Source organism: Cololabis saira, chromosome 3 (genome assembly GCF_033807715.1).
Source record: "Cololabis saira isolate AMF1-May2022 chromosome 3, fColSai1.1, whole genome shotgun sequence".
Lineage (NCBI taxonomy): Eukaryota > Metazoa > Chordata > Actinopteri > Beloniformes > Belonidae > Cololabis > Cololabis saira.
In genome coordinates this window covers 45,462,190-45,478,023 of record NC_084589.1, presented here as the reverse complement: position 1 = coordinate 45,478,023, position 15,834 = coordinate 45,462,190, and the positions used below count along the sequence as shown (strand labels likewise).

At 34.7% G+C, this 15,834-nt stretch overlaps 1 long non-coding RNA gene across 1 annotated transcript; it reads right to left on the bottom strand.

Moving 5' to 3' along the window:
* Window positions 1-6,046: 6,046 nt before the first annotated feature.
* On the bottom strand, window positions 6,047-6,800 carry LOC133441181 (uncharacterized). Its single transcript, XR_009782408.1, has 3 exons — window positions 6,725-6,800; window positions 6,479-6,567; window positions 6,047-6,292 (listed from the first exon to the last, which is right to left on the bottom strand). It is a non-coding gene; the product is annotated as an uncharacterized LOC133441181 (long non-coding RNA).
* Between the last annotated feature and the right edge of the window lie 9,034 nt (window positions 6,801-15,834).

The following is a 15,834-nucleotide window of genomic DNA, read 5'->3' as shown; positions in this document are numbered from 1 at the left end:
TATTTATGAAGGAATTTAAAATGTATTTGAAATCTCTAAAACGTATAACAACAATTAAGGCACGAAATTTATATGATCTCTTAAAGAATTTTCCCTACTGAATTGGATAAAATCAGTCTGAATTCCCCCTTATAAATGCTGCTTTTTTTCCTTACTAGTTTTATTACTTTATTAATTTAATTACTTATTTATATAAGTTCCTTTTATTTCATTATGTCTGTTTATTATTTATTTTATTCAGTCTGTTGCACTTTATGTTAAAGCATTTTAAAATATGTCACATTAGGGTCAGTTTTATGTTCCCTTGTTACTCTTTCTGGATTTCTAATGCTGTTTTATTCGTCATGCTCAATTCACTCAGCTGTTATAATCTTTTCTATCAATAACGTCATGCCATTATATGTACTACATTTGTTTAATTGTTGTTTATTATTACTGTTGTAATGGGACATGTACATTACTACCTGCATTGGGAACACCTGAATGTGTTTCACTAATTGTAACGTCTGACCTTTCAATAAAGTTTCTATTAAAAAAAAAAAAAAAAAGAAGACCAACTCCCGGTCTGTTATTATAATAGATCCATGGGTTCAGCGCGACGAATAATAATATACACGAAGAAGACCAACTTCCGGTCTGGAATTCCGGTATGGTTGGAAAAAATGGCCGCGCCCTTGTCGGCCATCTTGCCTGCAGCCAGGTACTCTTGGAAAATTCTGCTCCTCCTTCAAGGCAGTTACACCCAGGTTACACCGCGATAACTCCTGAGTTCTGGTGTGCGCCAATGCTGCGTTCATGACACCTCAGAACTCTGGGTTTCCCCATTGAAAACTCCCATTTCTGTCTTCAAAGCGTTCCAGACATTGACATTAGACATTGTTGTGTGATGTCAGAAAACTGATTCTCCAAGAAGACTCTGAATTTCCCGATTAGGAGCACCAATATTAGGCTTTAGTTAAAAGCCTTAGTTCCGAACTGGCCTGAACGCCGCACGCCACACTTTTTTCTTTGCGCGCACTGACCGCGGCCCCATCTACAGAAGCGTCTCAGGATGGAAGAGCTCGGCGTGTCACCTCCTCACAGGACCAGGCTAACCCAATAGTATACAGCTGCAGGCTCGGAGGCTGCAGTTCCAGGACCCGCAGTTTCAGGACCCGCAGTTCTAGGACCCTCAGTTTTCACAACAGCGCCACTCAGTGAATTGGAGTTGTCATTGCAGAGGTTGCAGTTTCAGGACCCGCAGTTCTAGGACCCTCAGTTTTCACAACAGCGCCACTCAGTGAATTGGAGTTGTCATTGCAGAGGTTGCAGTTCCAGGACCCGCAGTTCCAGGGCCTTCAATTTTGCAAATTAAACGTTTATTACGTCAAAAGATTACTTAACATTTTTTTTTTTTTTTTTTTTTTTTTTTTTTTTTTTTTTTTTTATTGGCTTTGTCTCGAACACAACAAAACCCAATCAAATTAAAAGCATCAGAATAAAAAAAAATAAATAAAAGCAAAACAATTTAACAGTCTCATTCCAAAGTAAAACACAAATCAAAACAATGTGTTCGAGAGGGAACAGGAGGAAGCAGAACGCTTATTTAGTCCTGTCCCTTCCTCACAATATCATATATAAACTATAAAAATTAAATAAAGTTAAAAGAAAAAAAAAAAAAAAAAAATATAACAAAAAATAAATAAATACAACACAAACAACCAATAAGCAATATCCGTAATTATAATCATAATTGAACCGGTCTCCTCAATATCCTAGATTCCAGAGTCCATCTCCCAGTCACCTCTACAATGATCCACGAACAGCCTTGAATGCTGGCAGTTATATTTGTATCATATATACTCCATTCACAATAAAACAAAATAATAATCAAAGAAATACATATGTAATGTGAATTACTTTCCTTAGAGGTCCCCATTATTATACTTGTCAAGAATTGCTTTCTTGTATGTGTTTTTAAACTGTATAGAGTTAGTACTATGTTTGATTTTATCATCAAGACCATTCCACAAAGTTACCCCACAAACTGATATGCACATAGTTTTAAGAGTAGTGCGTACACATGGTTGTTTAAAATGTAATTTTCCTCTTAGACTATATTGTCCTTCATTAGCTTGAAACATTTTTTGAATGTTTTCAGGCAGTGAATTATTTCTTGCTTTGAACATTATTATTGCTGTTCTAATTTTCACTAAGTCCATAAATTTCAAAGTCTGTAATTTAAGAAATAGAGGATTGGTGTGATCGAGATACCCAGCATGATTTATTATCCTTACTGCTCTTTTTTGCAATGTGCATATCCTTTGTAAGGTGCTCTTGTAAGTATTACCCCAGATTTCAACACAATAGATCAGATATGGTAATATGAGTGCACAGTACAGATTGTATAGTGTTGTTTGGTTCAAGATGTGTCTACATTTATTCAGCACTCCAATACTCCTTGCCATCTTAGAACACAGATACCTAATGTGGGCCTTCCAGCATAACTTGTGGTCTATTAAGACACCCAAAAATTTGTTTTCATAAACTCTTTCTAATACAACATTATTCATTTCTATTTGAACATCTTCATTCATTTTACGATTTCCAAATAACATAAATTTAGTTTTCTTCAAATTCAATGATAACTTATTTGTATCAAACCAACATTTTAATTTAACCAATTCATTCGTGACCACTTCCACGAGCTGCGGCAAGTCTTCTCCAGAACAAAAAATATTTGTGTCATCCGCAAATACAACAAACTTAAGTACCTTTGAAACTTTACAAATATCATTGATATACAAAATAAAAAGTTTTGGGCCTAAGACTGACCCTTGTGGGACACCACAGGTAATATTAAGACTCTTTGACTTATGCTGACCCATCTGCACAAATTGACGCCTGTTTTTAATGTAGCTCTTAATCCAATCAGATGCAACCCCTCTTATGCCATGCCGCTCCAGTTTTTTTAGTAGTATCTCATGATCAATTGTGTCAAATGCTTTTTTTAGGTCAACAAATATTCCCATAGCATATTTCTTATCCTCTATACAGTTTGTTATTTCCTCTACCAACTCAATTAATGCCATGGAAGTTGATCTGCCCGACCTAAACCCATACTGACTGTCCATTAATATATTGTTTTTTTCAATGAAATTATCCAGTCTTGTAACAAAAAGTTTTTCGATTATTTTTGAGAACTGAGAAAGCAAGGATACAGGTCTATAGTTGGTGAACAGGTGTTTGTCACCATCTTTATACAACGGAATTACTTTAGCCACTTTCATTTTTTCTGGAAATGTTCCTGTTTTGAATGATAAATTACATAAGTGAGTTAGCGGTTTCACAATTCCATGTATTATTTTCTTTACAAGAAACATATCAATATCATTCCAATCTTTTGATGTCTTACTTGTACACTTATTTACAATATCTATAATTTCCTTACTTTCTACAGTTCCCAGTATGATTGAGTTTGGATTTCTCTCCACCCATTTTTCCTCAGCAAATTTCTTCCCGGAGTTTTTTATTTCTTTGGCCAGTTCAGGACCCACATTAACAAAGAAATTGTTAAATCTATCAACCACTTCATTCCTATTAGTAATTGTTATGTCTTTGTCCGTAAACCATTCAGGGTAGTCTGGTTTGTTTTGTTTTTTTCTAATAATATTATTTAATATAGTCCATGTACTTTTTATGTTATTTTTATTATTATCCAATAATTTATTATAATAATCCTTCTTACATACCCTCATAATATTAGTTAATTTGTTTTTATATTTCTTATATTTAACCTCCGCCTCTTTTGTTCTATATTTTATAAAATGCCTATACAGAGTATTCTTTTTCTTACAGGCATTTTGCAGTCCCTTCGTCATCCAGGGGTTTTCAGAATACTTTTTGTTACTAGTACATTGTTTGATTGGACAGTTTTTGTCATATGCATTTTTGAATATGTCTAAAAATAATTCATACGCTTTGTTAACATCAGTTTCTTCACAAAGTACTTTCCAATTATAATTCATTAAGTCATTTCTAAATGCTGTTATCGATTCCTCAGATCTTACTCTCCTGTACTCAACTTCTTTACACGACCAGTTCCTTTTGTAGCTACATTCATGAATCACAAAGACAGGCAGGTGATCACTAATATCATTAACTAATACTCCGCTTACAGTATTGTCCATATTGTTTGTAAAAATGTTGTCAATCAAAGTGGCTGAGTGGGATGTTATTCTGGTTGGTTTTATGATTGTTGGAAATAAACCCATACTGTACATTGCCTCAACAAAGTCATCTGTCATTTTATGCCTGCTGGGATTCAACAAGTCAATGTTAAAATCCCCACAGACATATTTGACTTTTTGCTTTTCTTTAGTGAACACCTTTTCCATATTTTCTATAAAGATTCCAATGTTTGACCCAGGTTTCCTATACACACAACTGACAATTACATTTTTAATTTTTTCCATGCATATTTCAATAGTAATGCACTCCATTACATCATCAATGGTAACCGACATATTGTTCACAACCTTATATCTGAGGCCTTTATCAACAAATAGAGCCACACCTCCTCCAACTTTGCTTTCTCTACTAATGTAATTCAGCTCATATCCCTGCAAAACAAAATCTGTGCCTCTTCCTTCGTTAAGCCATGTTTCTGAGACGGCGATAATATTAAAATGCGTTTTGAACTGTGATAAATATTCTTTTATACTTGGGAAGTTTGTATATAAACTTCTGCTGTTGAAATGAATAATATGTATCCCATGTTCAATAGTAATATTATTGTTAAACTGCTTCTCTGTATAATAACAGCAACTGGTGTTTATATTTTTAAAAAGATTATATTCTGGATCTATATCCTGTTCATATTCTATTAAGTTTTGTCCCAGGTTGAGATGCTCAATATACTGAAAATCATTTATGTTATCAGACATGTTTGTGGTAAAGATGAGAACAATAGCAAAACAAACAAAAAGAACATTTAAAAATATCTAAACTAAACATTACTACCTATTCACTAGGTTATTCAGAATCATGAACATATTTGAACTAATGGTTACATAACTTATCCAGCTGCTCAGTGCTCCTAATACATATCACTTTGGCCTGTTCAGGACTACCATTTAATTTAACGAACACCTTGCAATTTGCAGTCCACGTGGACTGAATTTTCCCCTTCTTTTTCAGGAACCGTGCTTGTTTTGCTATATCAGCATTTTCAAAAGATTACTTAACATGATGAATTGAAGTATAACTTTTTTTAAGTTTTAGTTAGAAATTCTTATTTAAAGCTTGTTTAAGTTAATAATCAGGTACGGATAATTAATAAACCAGCATTTTTATGTGTAAAGGTTTATTCCACCAGATTAATACTTTTACTTCATGTGTAGTAAATAAACAAGGATAATTAACAAATATTTTGATTTCTTGAGGTTAATCCCGTCAAATTATTACTTTGTATGGAGTTGATAAACAAATAATAATAGTAAACAAGTACATTGGTTTACTCCAACCAAATATTAATTACTTTGAACAGCCTACTCTGCAATACAAATCAAATAGGTTGCTAAGAGTTGCAAACAAATTGCAAATTTGTGATCAGCATAATTAGCTCATTACAGGTAAACTTAAGATGGAATCATATTTGGCCAGATACTATTGAGATATTTATATGGTTTGAAAGGCACACAGCTGGGCCTCTAAGGGCAGATTTAAGATTATGTCTCTATATTTGTAATATAATCAAATAATTAATATTAACAACCAGGGTTCCTACACATTCTCAAACATCAAATTCATAGACCCTACAATGTATAATTTGAGACAGATAATTATGATTTCCTATTACAAGATTAGGTAGTACACTGCAGCAGGTTTTATGGAAGCCTTTCTGAAGTCAAACAATATATCAAAGGAACCTACATTTCTATTCTAGCATAAATCTTAATCTAAACACATTAAATGACCCATGTCTATTTTTTAAGACTTTAAATGTTTCCCCATCAAATTCACAAACTCTTTTTCCAATCATATTTTTTATTTTATTTTATACACACACACACACACACACACACACACACACACACACACACACACACACACACACACACACACACACACACACACACACACACACACACACACACACACACACACACACACACACACACACACACACAAACACACACACACACACGATTTCAACTTTATACAGACCAAAAGCAACCCAAAAAATCTCCCTCAGTGTCTCCTTTGTTGGAGCAGTTGTTTTTGGAGCTTCCTTTTAAATTCCTCCCTTTCACTGAAATAGTAGACATAAAAATCACAGCTTTATTGACAGAAATGTGTTTAACATTTAAAACATTAAGTGCTACAGGAATTACAATAATTATGCACATTTCTTAATTATAGTATGTAACGCATTGCATAAATTGATTAAGACTTAATGTAATTCTGTTAGAAATATATTTATATTTTATTCTCTCACCTTGGATGTAAGGGTTGCCCAGCAAGGAACAGCTGTTCCGCCTGAAGCACGGGCACGTTATGTGTCCTCGCAAGACCATAAATGATAGCCTATAAGAGAAATGTAATTTAATGTATCAATAAATGTATTAGTATTTTCAAAAATCAATTTTTTAAAATCTATTCCAGTCTACCGATATAGATATATTGTATAGTTATATGCATCTAGTAAATGAGAGAACAACTTATAACTTGACATGTTACTTACGTTCGTCATCGAAGTCCGGATACAATCTGCAATCTGCGACCTGCAAACCTGCAATGACAACTCCAATTCATTGAGTTGCACTGTTGCAAAAACTGCGGGTCCTAGAACTGCGGGTCCTGAAACTGCGGGTCCTGGAACTGCAGCCTCCGAGCCTGCAGCTGGACCCTTCTCGGCTAACCACGCACAAGAAAAAAGCGGAAAAGGGAAATTCATCTGGAAAACATGGTAAGATTAATCTAACTACGTTAAACTGTTAGCTCTTAATGTTAACTTCATGACACTTTTTTTGAAAAGTTCACAATTCAAGTTGTCATAACAAATACATCATTCTGACAAAATGTAAACTTTTCAAAAAGATGCTGCATATTTGACTCAGTAACACTTGAATAATGGAGAAGAAGAAGTTTACGTCGGTAAATTTGAAAGACTGACTTCTCAGTCATGTAACTGAAAGGGTGTGTGTAGAAGCTAATACACTTCGTGAAGGCTGACACTTTTTTAAATGAAAGACCCCAACTAAACACGGAGCGGGATGGATGAGACGTCACTGAAACTTGATGTGATGAAGCTCTGCTGCCCCTGCTAGTTTTGGGGGGTCACCAGACATAAAACCTGTTTTCTCTGTATTTTGAAGGTAGAGGCTTAGATTTATTAGGAATTTGTCTGGAAAAAAATTATAATAGGTAAGAATTACAGTACATAAAAAATATGTGGTTATAATGGGAGTCAATGGGGCAAATTTGGACATGAAGGTAAAGAGTGTAAGTTTTTTTAAATGAACAATCATTGTTCCAAAAATAATAATGCATCAAAATAAATGTTATCAATTATTGACATAGTCAATGCTGTAATATTTCACTTTGAACCTAATTTTTGAAAATATTGTATATTTTGTGATTTTTCTATTGAAAAAATCAGGAGTTGTAAAAATAATGTTTAAAGATTATAATTAACTTTATATCTATGGCTAGGTCTGAAGTTGTTGAAAAGATTTTATGTGGTGAAAGTGAAAATAAATATGTATTACATTTTTATTGCACTTTTATGAGATGGTAGTCAATGAGGCAAATTTGGACTATGGGTAAAAAGTGTATATTAATTTTAAGGGATGCTCGAGGGTTAAAGAATGATGGGTGTGTACGCTGTGGGTGCGAAAGTTGTGTCATAGCTGTGTTTGTTGTTGTAGGTGTTTGTATACAATAAGCAATCAAACTGATGTAATCAACTATCAATCCTTGCATCCATAGCTTTGACATGTCTCAAGGAGGCTCAACAGTCCAGAAGAGAAGACAGTGATGATGAAGCGATGAGGGGATCTGAGATGCAGTATGACAGTGAAGACGACAGTGAGGATGACTCTGAATCCAGCTCTGACAGGATAAGGAGAAAAAGGTGAAGAAAAGCAAACATCGCTCTCGCCTGCGGGGTATGTGAAACGTATTTCTTGGCTGGCTTGAGCTGTATGTGTCTATTGTCCCTACAAGTAGATCAATCTCTCATGACAAGCTGACAGGGCTTGAAATTAACTTTTTGACTTACTAGCCAAGTGGCTAGTAGATGAAAAAAGTTATTAGCCAACCAGATTTTTTACTAACCAAAACCAAAACGTTGCTTTACTTTTGTATTTCGACATCACTTGTATATAGCAGTCATCGTAGTACCATATTACATCAATCCTGTTTTTCTATACGCTACAATTATCATTCAGTAGTGTACTACTATACTATTGGTGGAAAATGAGATTGCATGATGTGTTCTTGTATAATTTAATTTCAGTAGTTGCCTACTTAATTGTAAATTTAACATTTATGGAGGAATATATAGCATTACACCTTCAAAGTAACACTTTGATCCTGTCCTGTCTGTATATTCTATAATGCAGCAGGTGTATTGTATAAATAATGTGTTTATTCTGGGCTGGATAAAAATGTCCAAATGAGAACGAACAAGTGAATTTAAAAACAAGCAGCCTTTTTATTATTAGCTCGAAAGTGTCTTATTAAGACTACAACAACCAACCTAGCCTGTCTTAAGACAACCACAATACACCAGCTAAACCATTTAAGGAACTATACAGTGTGCCCCCTACTGGTCAAACTGAGACATTGCATTGGTCCATTTTCTCCAGTTGTTCTTCAGAGTGTTTACTATTCATTCTTCAGAGTCAGACTCAGACGGTTCACCCGGAGTTGACATCAAGAATAAAAAATAAAAAGGTGCGATGGTGCGCACAGTATTGGGAATCTCAATTTGATTTATAAATGGCACAACAGTTGGGAATCTCGATTTTTCTAACTAGCCAAGTGGCAAGAAAATCTGTCTTGCCACTTGAGGAATTTGGGTCGCAAATGGCAAGTGGCGAGTGCTAAATTCAAGCCCTGCACGCTGATAGAGGGATGTACCAAAAGGACCAGTACGGTCCAAATGAATGTTCATTTCCAAAAATGATTCACCCCAAATGTGTCCATTTTTATTTAGCATTTTCTCCTCTTTTTCTCCCAATTTAGCCTTGATAATTCCCTGTGTGTGTCATGGTGTTTCCATGTACCTTGGTGAAGTTGTGCCAGAAAATCCTTCTACACTGTGTTGAGGTGTCACATATGGGATTAGTGTGTCTCGCGGCACATTGAACATTAACAGTAAAATACAATGATTTGTTTTTTTCTTCTCATCAATCTCATGATTCAAATGATACATTCCTTCTTGTTCTTGTGTGTCTATATTAGTTGGAGGACCAGGTGATGTGGTGAAGAGGTACAAGGAAGTCCTTGCCATTTTCCAGACGGGGAAGAATATGGCCAAATCCTTCGAGAAGTATGGAGTAGACAGACTTACTATTGTGAGGACTGCAGCGATTGCCGAGCTTGCAATAGCTGCTCCAGAACAATATGATCAAATGGAGAAGGGGGTGACGGTGGCAGACTTTGCTAAAAGATGCAAGGAGGTTATAAAGGCCACTGAAGTCATTTCTGCTACAATACATAAAATGAAGGATGATAAAATTATGCCAGCCTATCATACTGTGTTATTGTATTATGTTACTAAATAATGTTTGTTCAAAGCTCTCCTCTGTGTGAATTGTTGTTACGTATCTGTTATCACAGATGTGTATATATATATATATATATATATATATATATATATATATATATATATATATATATATATATATATATATATATATATATAAATGTTATCTGTTAAAGTCTGTTTTATTTTGTTTTAAATAAAAAGTGTAAACTTCTTTATATGTGATTGCTTAATTTACTAATGGTTAACTATGGTTAAGTAATGCTTATGAGGCAGTTAAGCATTAATAATGTGTTACCTAAGGGATAAATGTGTTACACTTTACAATAAGGGTCCAGAATAGTATTTAATAATGGTTAATTATGGTTAAGTAATGCTTATGAGGCAGTTAAGCATTACTAATGTGTTACCTAAGGGATAAATGTGTTACACTTTACAATAAGGGTCCAGAATAGTATTTAATAATGGTTAATTATGGTTAAGTAATGCTTATGAGGCAGTTAAGCATTACTAATGTGTTACCTAAGGGATAAATGTGTTACACTTTACAATAAGGGTCCAGAATATTATTTACTAATGGTTAATTATGGTTAAGTAATGCTTATGAGGCAGTTAAGCATTAATAATGTGTTACCTAAGGGATACATGTGTTACACTTTACAATAAGGGTCCAGAATAGTATTTACTAATGGTTAATTATGGTTAAGTAATGCTTATGAGGCAGTTAAGCATTAATAATGTGTTACCTAAGGGATAAATGTGTTACACTTTACAATAAGGGTCCAGCAAGCCTTTACTAATGGTTAAGTAATGGTTATGAGCCACTCCTATACATTTATTAAGGTTTATGTCAGGTTACCGTTCATAAGGTCAGGTAAGCTACCTGATAACATACACAGCACCATTAGGAAATGATTACTTAAGACTCTAAATAGTGGTTTAATAATGCCCATCCAGTAAACATGTACACCATTAGTGAATGATTAGTAGATGTATTAGGTAGCTGTTACTTAATGCTTATTCACTCCAAATAAACACCATTAGTAAATGATTACTAGGGACATTATTAACGTTTTACGTATGTATTAACTAATGTATTACTTAATACTAAGTAATGCATACATAAGGATAAATAATTACATCATGTAACGTTTATTAATGCTTACTAATGTATTAATTAACTCTGAGCAGTAGGCATTAATTAACTGTTTATTAATGCATTAACTAATATGCTAATTCATGTTAAGTAATACATAATAATGGTTATTTAACTATTATTAAACTGTTAATTAATGCTTAATAATGCATTAACTAACGTTAATTAAGGGACCCTTATTGTAAAGTGTTACCCAGAATAGTATCTACTAATGGTTAATTATGGTTAAGTAATGCTTATGAGGCAGTTAAGCATTAATAATGTGTTACCTAAGGGATAAATGTGTTACACTTTACAATAAGGGTCCAGAATAGTATCTACTAATGGTTAATTATGGTTAAGTAATGCTTATGAGGCAGTTAAGCATTAATAATGTGTTACCTAAGGGGTAAATGTGTTACACTTTACAATAAGGGTCCAGCAAGCCTTTACTAATGGTTAAGTAATGGTTATGAGCCACTCCTATACATTTATTAAGGTTTATGTCAGGTTACTGTTCATAAGGTCAGGTAAGCTACCTGATAACATACACAGCACCATTAGGAAATGATTACTTAAGACTCTAAATAGTTGTTTAATAATGCCCATCCAGTAAACATGTACACCATTAGCGAATGATTAGTAGATGTATTAGGTAGCTGTTACTTAATGCATATTCACTCCAAATAAACATCATTAGTAAATGATTACTAGGGACATTATTAACGTTTTACTTATGTATTAACTAATGTATTACTTAATACTAAGTAATGCATACATAAGGATAAATAATTACATCATGTAACGTTTATTAATGCTTACTAATGTATTAATTAACTCTGAGCAGTAGGCATTAATTAACTGTGTATTAATGCATTAACTAATATGCTAATTAATGTTAAGTAATACATAATAATGGTTATTTAACTATTATTACACTGTTAATTAATGATTAATAATGCATTAACTAACTGTTTATTAATGCATTAACTAATATGCTAATTAATGTTAAGTAATACATAATAATGGTTATTTAACTATTATTAAACTGTTAATTAATGCTTAATAATGCATTAACTAACATTAATTAAGGGACCCTTATTGTAAAGTGTTACCAACTTATTTATTTCACATAATGATTTTTCATCTTTAATGGGAAAGGCTAATCACAATTTACAAAACATTTCAAAATGGTTTAAAATTAACAAACTATCACTGAATATAAAAAAAATCTATTTTATTATATTTGCATCAAAAAATTAAATATATTGTAAATCTAACACCGGTCTGTCTACAGGAGATGATCCGCTCACTCAGGTTACATCAACAACCTTCCTTGGTGTAATTATCCATGAAAGTTTAAGCTGGAAAAACCACATCAACCATGTCTGTAAAAAATACCTAAATCTATTGGTATTATTGGCAAATTCCGTAGTTTGGTGAATGAAAATTGTCTCCCAACTCTTTATTATAGCTTGATATATCCATATCTCATTTACTGTAATATTATTTGGGGAGCTACCTACAACACACATCTTCATAAACTTCATATGTTGTAAAAAAGATTTTGCAGGATTGCCACACACAGTAATTGGTCTGCTCATTCTGCCCCTCTTTTCAAACAACTCAATATTTTACCCAACTTTAAGTTAAATACATATTAAACCTGCAATTTTATTTTCAAAGTATTGTTCCTGCCAGTTTCATTTTCTTTGCCATGTAAAGATTTTTTTTCAGTTCAACAGTGATATGCACCATTTTAATACAAGACTATGGGCAGAAATATGTGCCACTAGAAACTGAATTTGAATAATTTATATTTGAATTTGAATTGCTCAACTTGAATAATTCCATCAAAAAACTGAATCTGAATCACACAATTTGAATTTGTATTGTTTAATTTGAATCGTTGCATTGAAAAACTGAATCTACATTCAGTTCTCACAATTCAAATTCAGTTCTTGCAATTCAATTTCAATTCTACTGTGCCAGACATCCGGGTCTTCCGCAGGAACAGCAATCGAGTGCAGATACAAAGAACTCCTTTTCACGTAGCCTACTATAACCTCTATTTTCTTTCAACGATATAAACGACCAATGGGAGCTAGATATTTAAACCTATTGTGTTTTCTCCATTCTGTGTAAAAAGTGTAGATTCATATCTTGCCGTTTTGTAGAAAAATTTCTGCTGAGGAGTGTGTGAAGATTTGCGGTAAGCCTGAATTATGGTTCTGCGTTAAATCGACGCAGAGCCTACGGCGTAGGGTACGCGGCGACGCGTGCGGTACGGTTGGTGTAACGCGGAACCATAAATCAGCCTTGACACGTGACGAGTGCGCGCAGGGAGGAGAGGGGGACAGAGGGGGTGAGGAACATCCAGGTCGCACCACAACTGTTTTCGCTGATCTATTTTTGGCTCTACCTCCTTTGTCATCATATTCACATTAATAATAACTGTTTATCAGAAATCCCACGTTTAAATATCTTATTAAAGCAGTTTTTTTCTCTGTGTGTGTGTGTGTGTGTGTGTGTGTGTGTGTGTGTGTGTGTGTGTGTGTGTGTGTGTGTGTGTGTGTGTGTGTGTGTGTGTGTGTCTTTTTAACAGAGGTGTCTTCAGTATTCACATTCATTACTCAGGTAGAAGTATAGATACTAGAGTTTAAAAATACTCCTGTAGAAGTTGAAGTATCAACTCAAGTTTTTTACTCAAGTAAAAGTATAGAAGTACTGTTTTCAATTCTACTTAAAGTATAAAAGTAATGTAAGGGGGAAAAAGCCATTAAGGACAAAAGCCATTGAAAATGAATGCATCTTAGTATAATGCAAATATATTAAAGAACCATATTTGTGTACTATTGAGCATTAACATGTGTTTCAGAGACTAGGAGATATGATGACTAGTTGCCTATATTTAATGGTGCAAAAAGTCAAACTTCAGAGGCATGTTATCATTTATCCTAACCTTTATTGGAATGTGCATCCAAGTTTAGTTGCCGGAATCTGAGGGAACGGATGTAAGAACAAAACTGGACAAGAACATCTGAAACAACCACAACCAAATTCACTCTATCCGGATGGAGCAATTTAACTGGATAGTTTTTATTTAAAGGCTGAAATGAAATAGAGTAACGAGGCTGTTTTTAAAATGTAAGGAGTATGTAGAAGTATGTACCCTCCAGGAAAGTGATTGAAGCTGCAAAGTCTGCACCTACAATTACAACAGGTACAACAAAATTGAGGTCCTGGACACACACACACACACACACACACACACACACACACACACACACACACACACACACACACACACACACACACACACACACACACACACACACACACACACACACACACACACACACACACCATCACCACCACCTCAGTGCGTGATTCAGTATGTATGTGGTTTAGAAGATGACATTATTGACAGCATTGATTTTTGTTATTATTGTATGTACAATTGTAGCCTATATTGTATTTTATTGTCATTAATATTAAACATATTTGGCTCCAAGAAGGCTGTAGAGTCATTTTGGGAGGTACATTTTAGCACATTTCATTGTAGCTATGGATTTAAAGCTAATTAAAAGTCGTCTTGTTTATCAGGGCGGGGATGTGAGTGGAGCATTCCAACCGCTACCCCAGAAAACCTCCCTCTTTTTCACAGCCCAATGTTGGCAGGTATGGATATGTATAAAGTCCATGACTTAAAAATATAGAATACAAAGATTAGTAATTGCCGGTGATTACAGCTGGAGGTTCGTGTGAACAGTTTTAGAGGCTTCTCTTTTACTATTGCGGTCTATGGGAAAAAAGCTTTTCTGGGCCCCATGGGATTTTTTGTTGCAGTACCGCGGCTGGCCACTGGAAAAAATCGGCGTGCCTGCGGAGTGCGAGACCGGGGGGCTGGAATGTCCCTCGTCGGTCCTCAAGATGGCGCTGACAACAAAAAACGTCACATGACTGATACCCGAGTTCTTTGTATCTGCACTCGATTGCTGTTCCTCCAGAAGACCCGGATGTCTGGCACAGTAGAATTGAAATTGAATTTCAAGAACTGAATTTGAATTGTGAGAACTGATTTTAGATTCAGTTTTTCGGAATGTAGATTCAGTTTTTCAATGCAATTATTCAAATTAAACAACACAAATTCAAATTATGTGATTCAGATTCAGTTTTTTAATGCAATTATTCAAGTTGAGCAATTCAAATTCAAATATGAATGATTCAAATTCAGTTTCTAGTGGCACATATTTCTGCCCATAGGTGACCCGGTCAGGTGACTAAAGGCTGATTTATGGTTCCGCGTTACACCAACGCAGAGTCTACGGCGTAGGGTACGCGTCGATTTAACGCAGAACCGTAAATCAGGCTTTAAGATCCGTTTACCGTGTAACTGAATGCGAGCGTCCGACTATCGCGTCGAGCTGCGTGACATCAGACGCTCTCTGTCCACACTGAAACCGTTAAACTCGCAGCCAGTTAGGACAGTCCAATACAATAAAAATAAAGCAATGGAATTGATTTTGTCGCCGAAGCTCCCTAGCATGGGACACGCTTTGTGTACGCAGCCGCTGCTCTTCTGCCCAGAGAGGCTTTGTTCCCTCCCCTGCTACACGTCATTCAGGCAGCCAATCAGCACAGAGCCTCATTATCATAGCCTCCCCTCCCCTCAGAATCCCTCACAGATAATGAAGTTAGAAGTGGTAAAACTAGAGACATGGCCCACAGGCTGAATTTCTGTTTCATGTAGAAAAAACTATCTTTAGATTGTTTTTAAGACATTCAAGGCCTGTTAAAATATACATTAAATTCCATAATAGGTCACCTTTAAATGCCATAATAGGTCCCTTTTAAGAAAAATTATTTATTAGACTCTTCATCCTTCCACCTGTCCCTCCTCCTCCTATCTATCCATTCTCCTCCTCTTCCTCCTCCTCCTCCA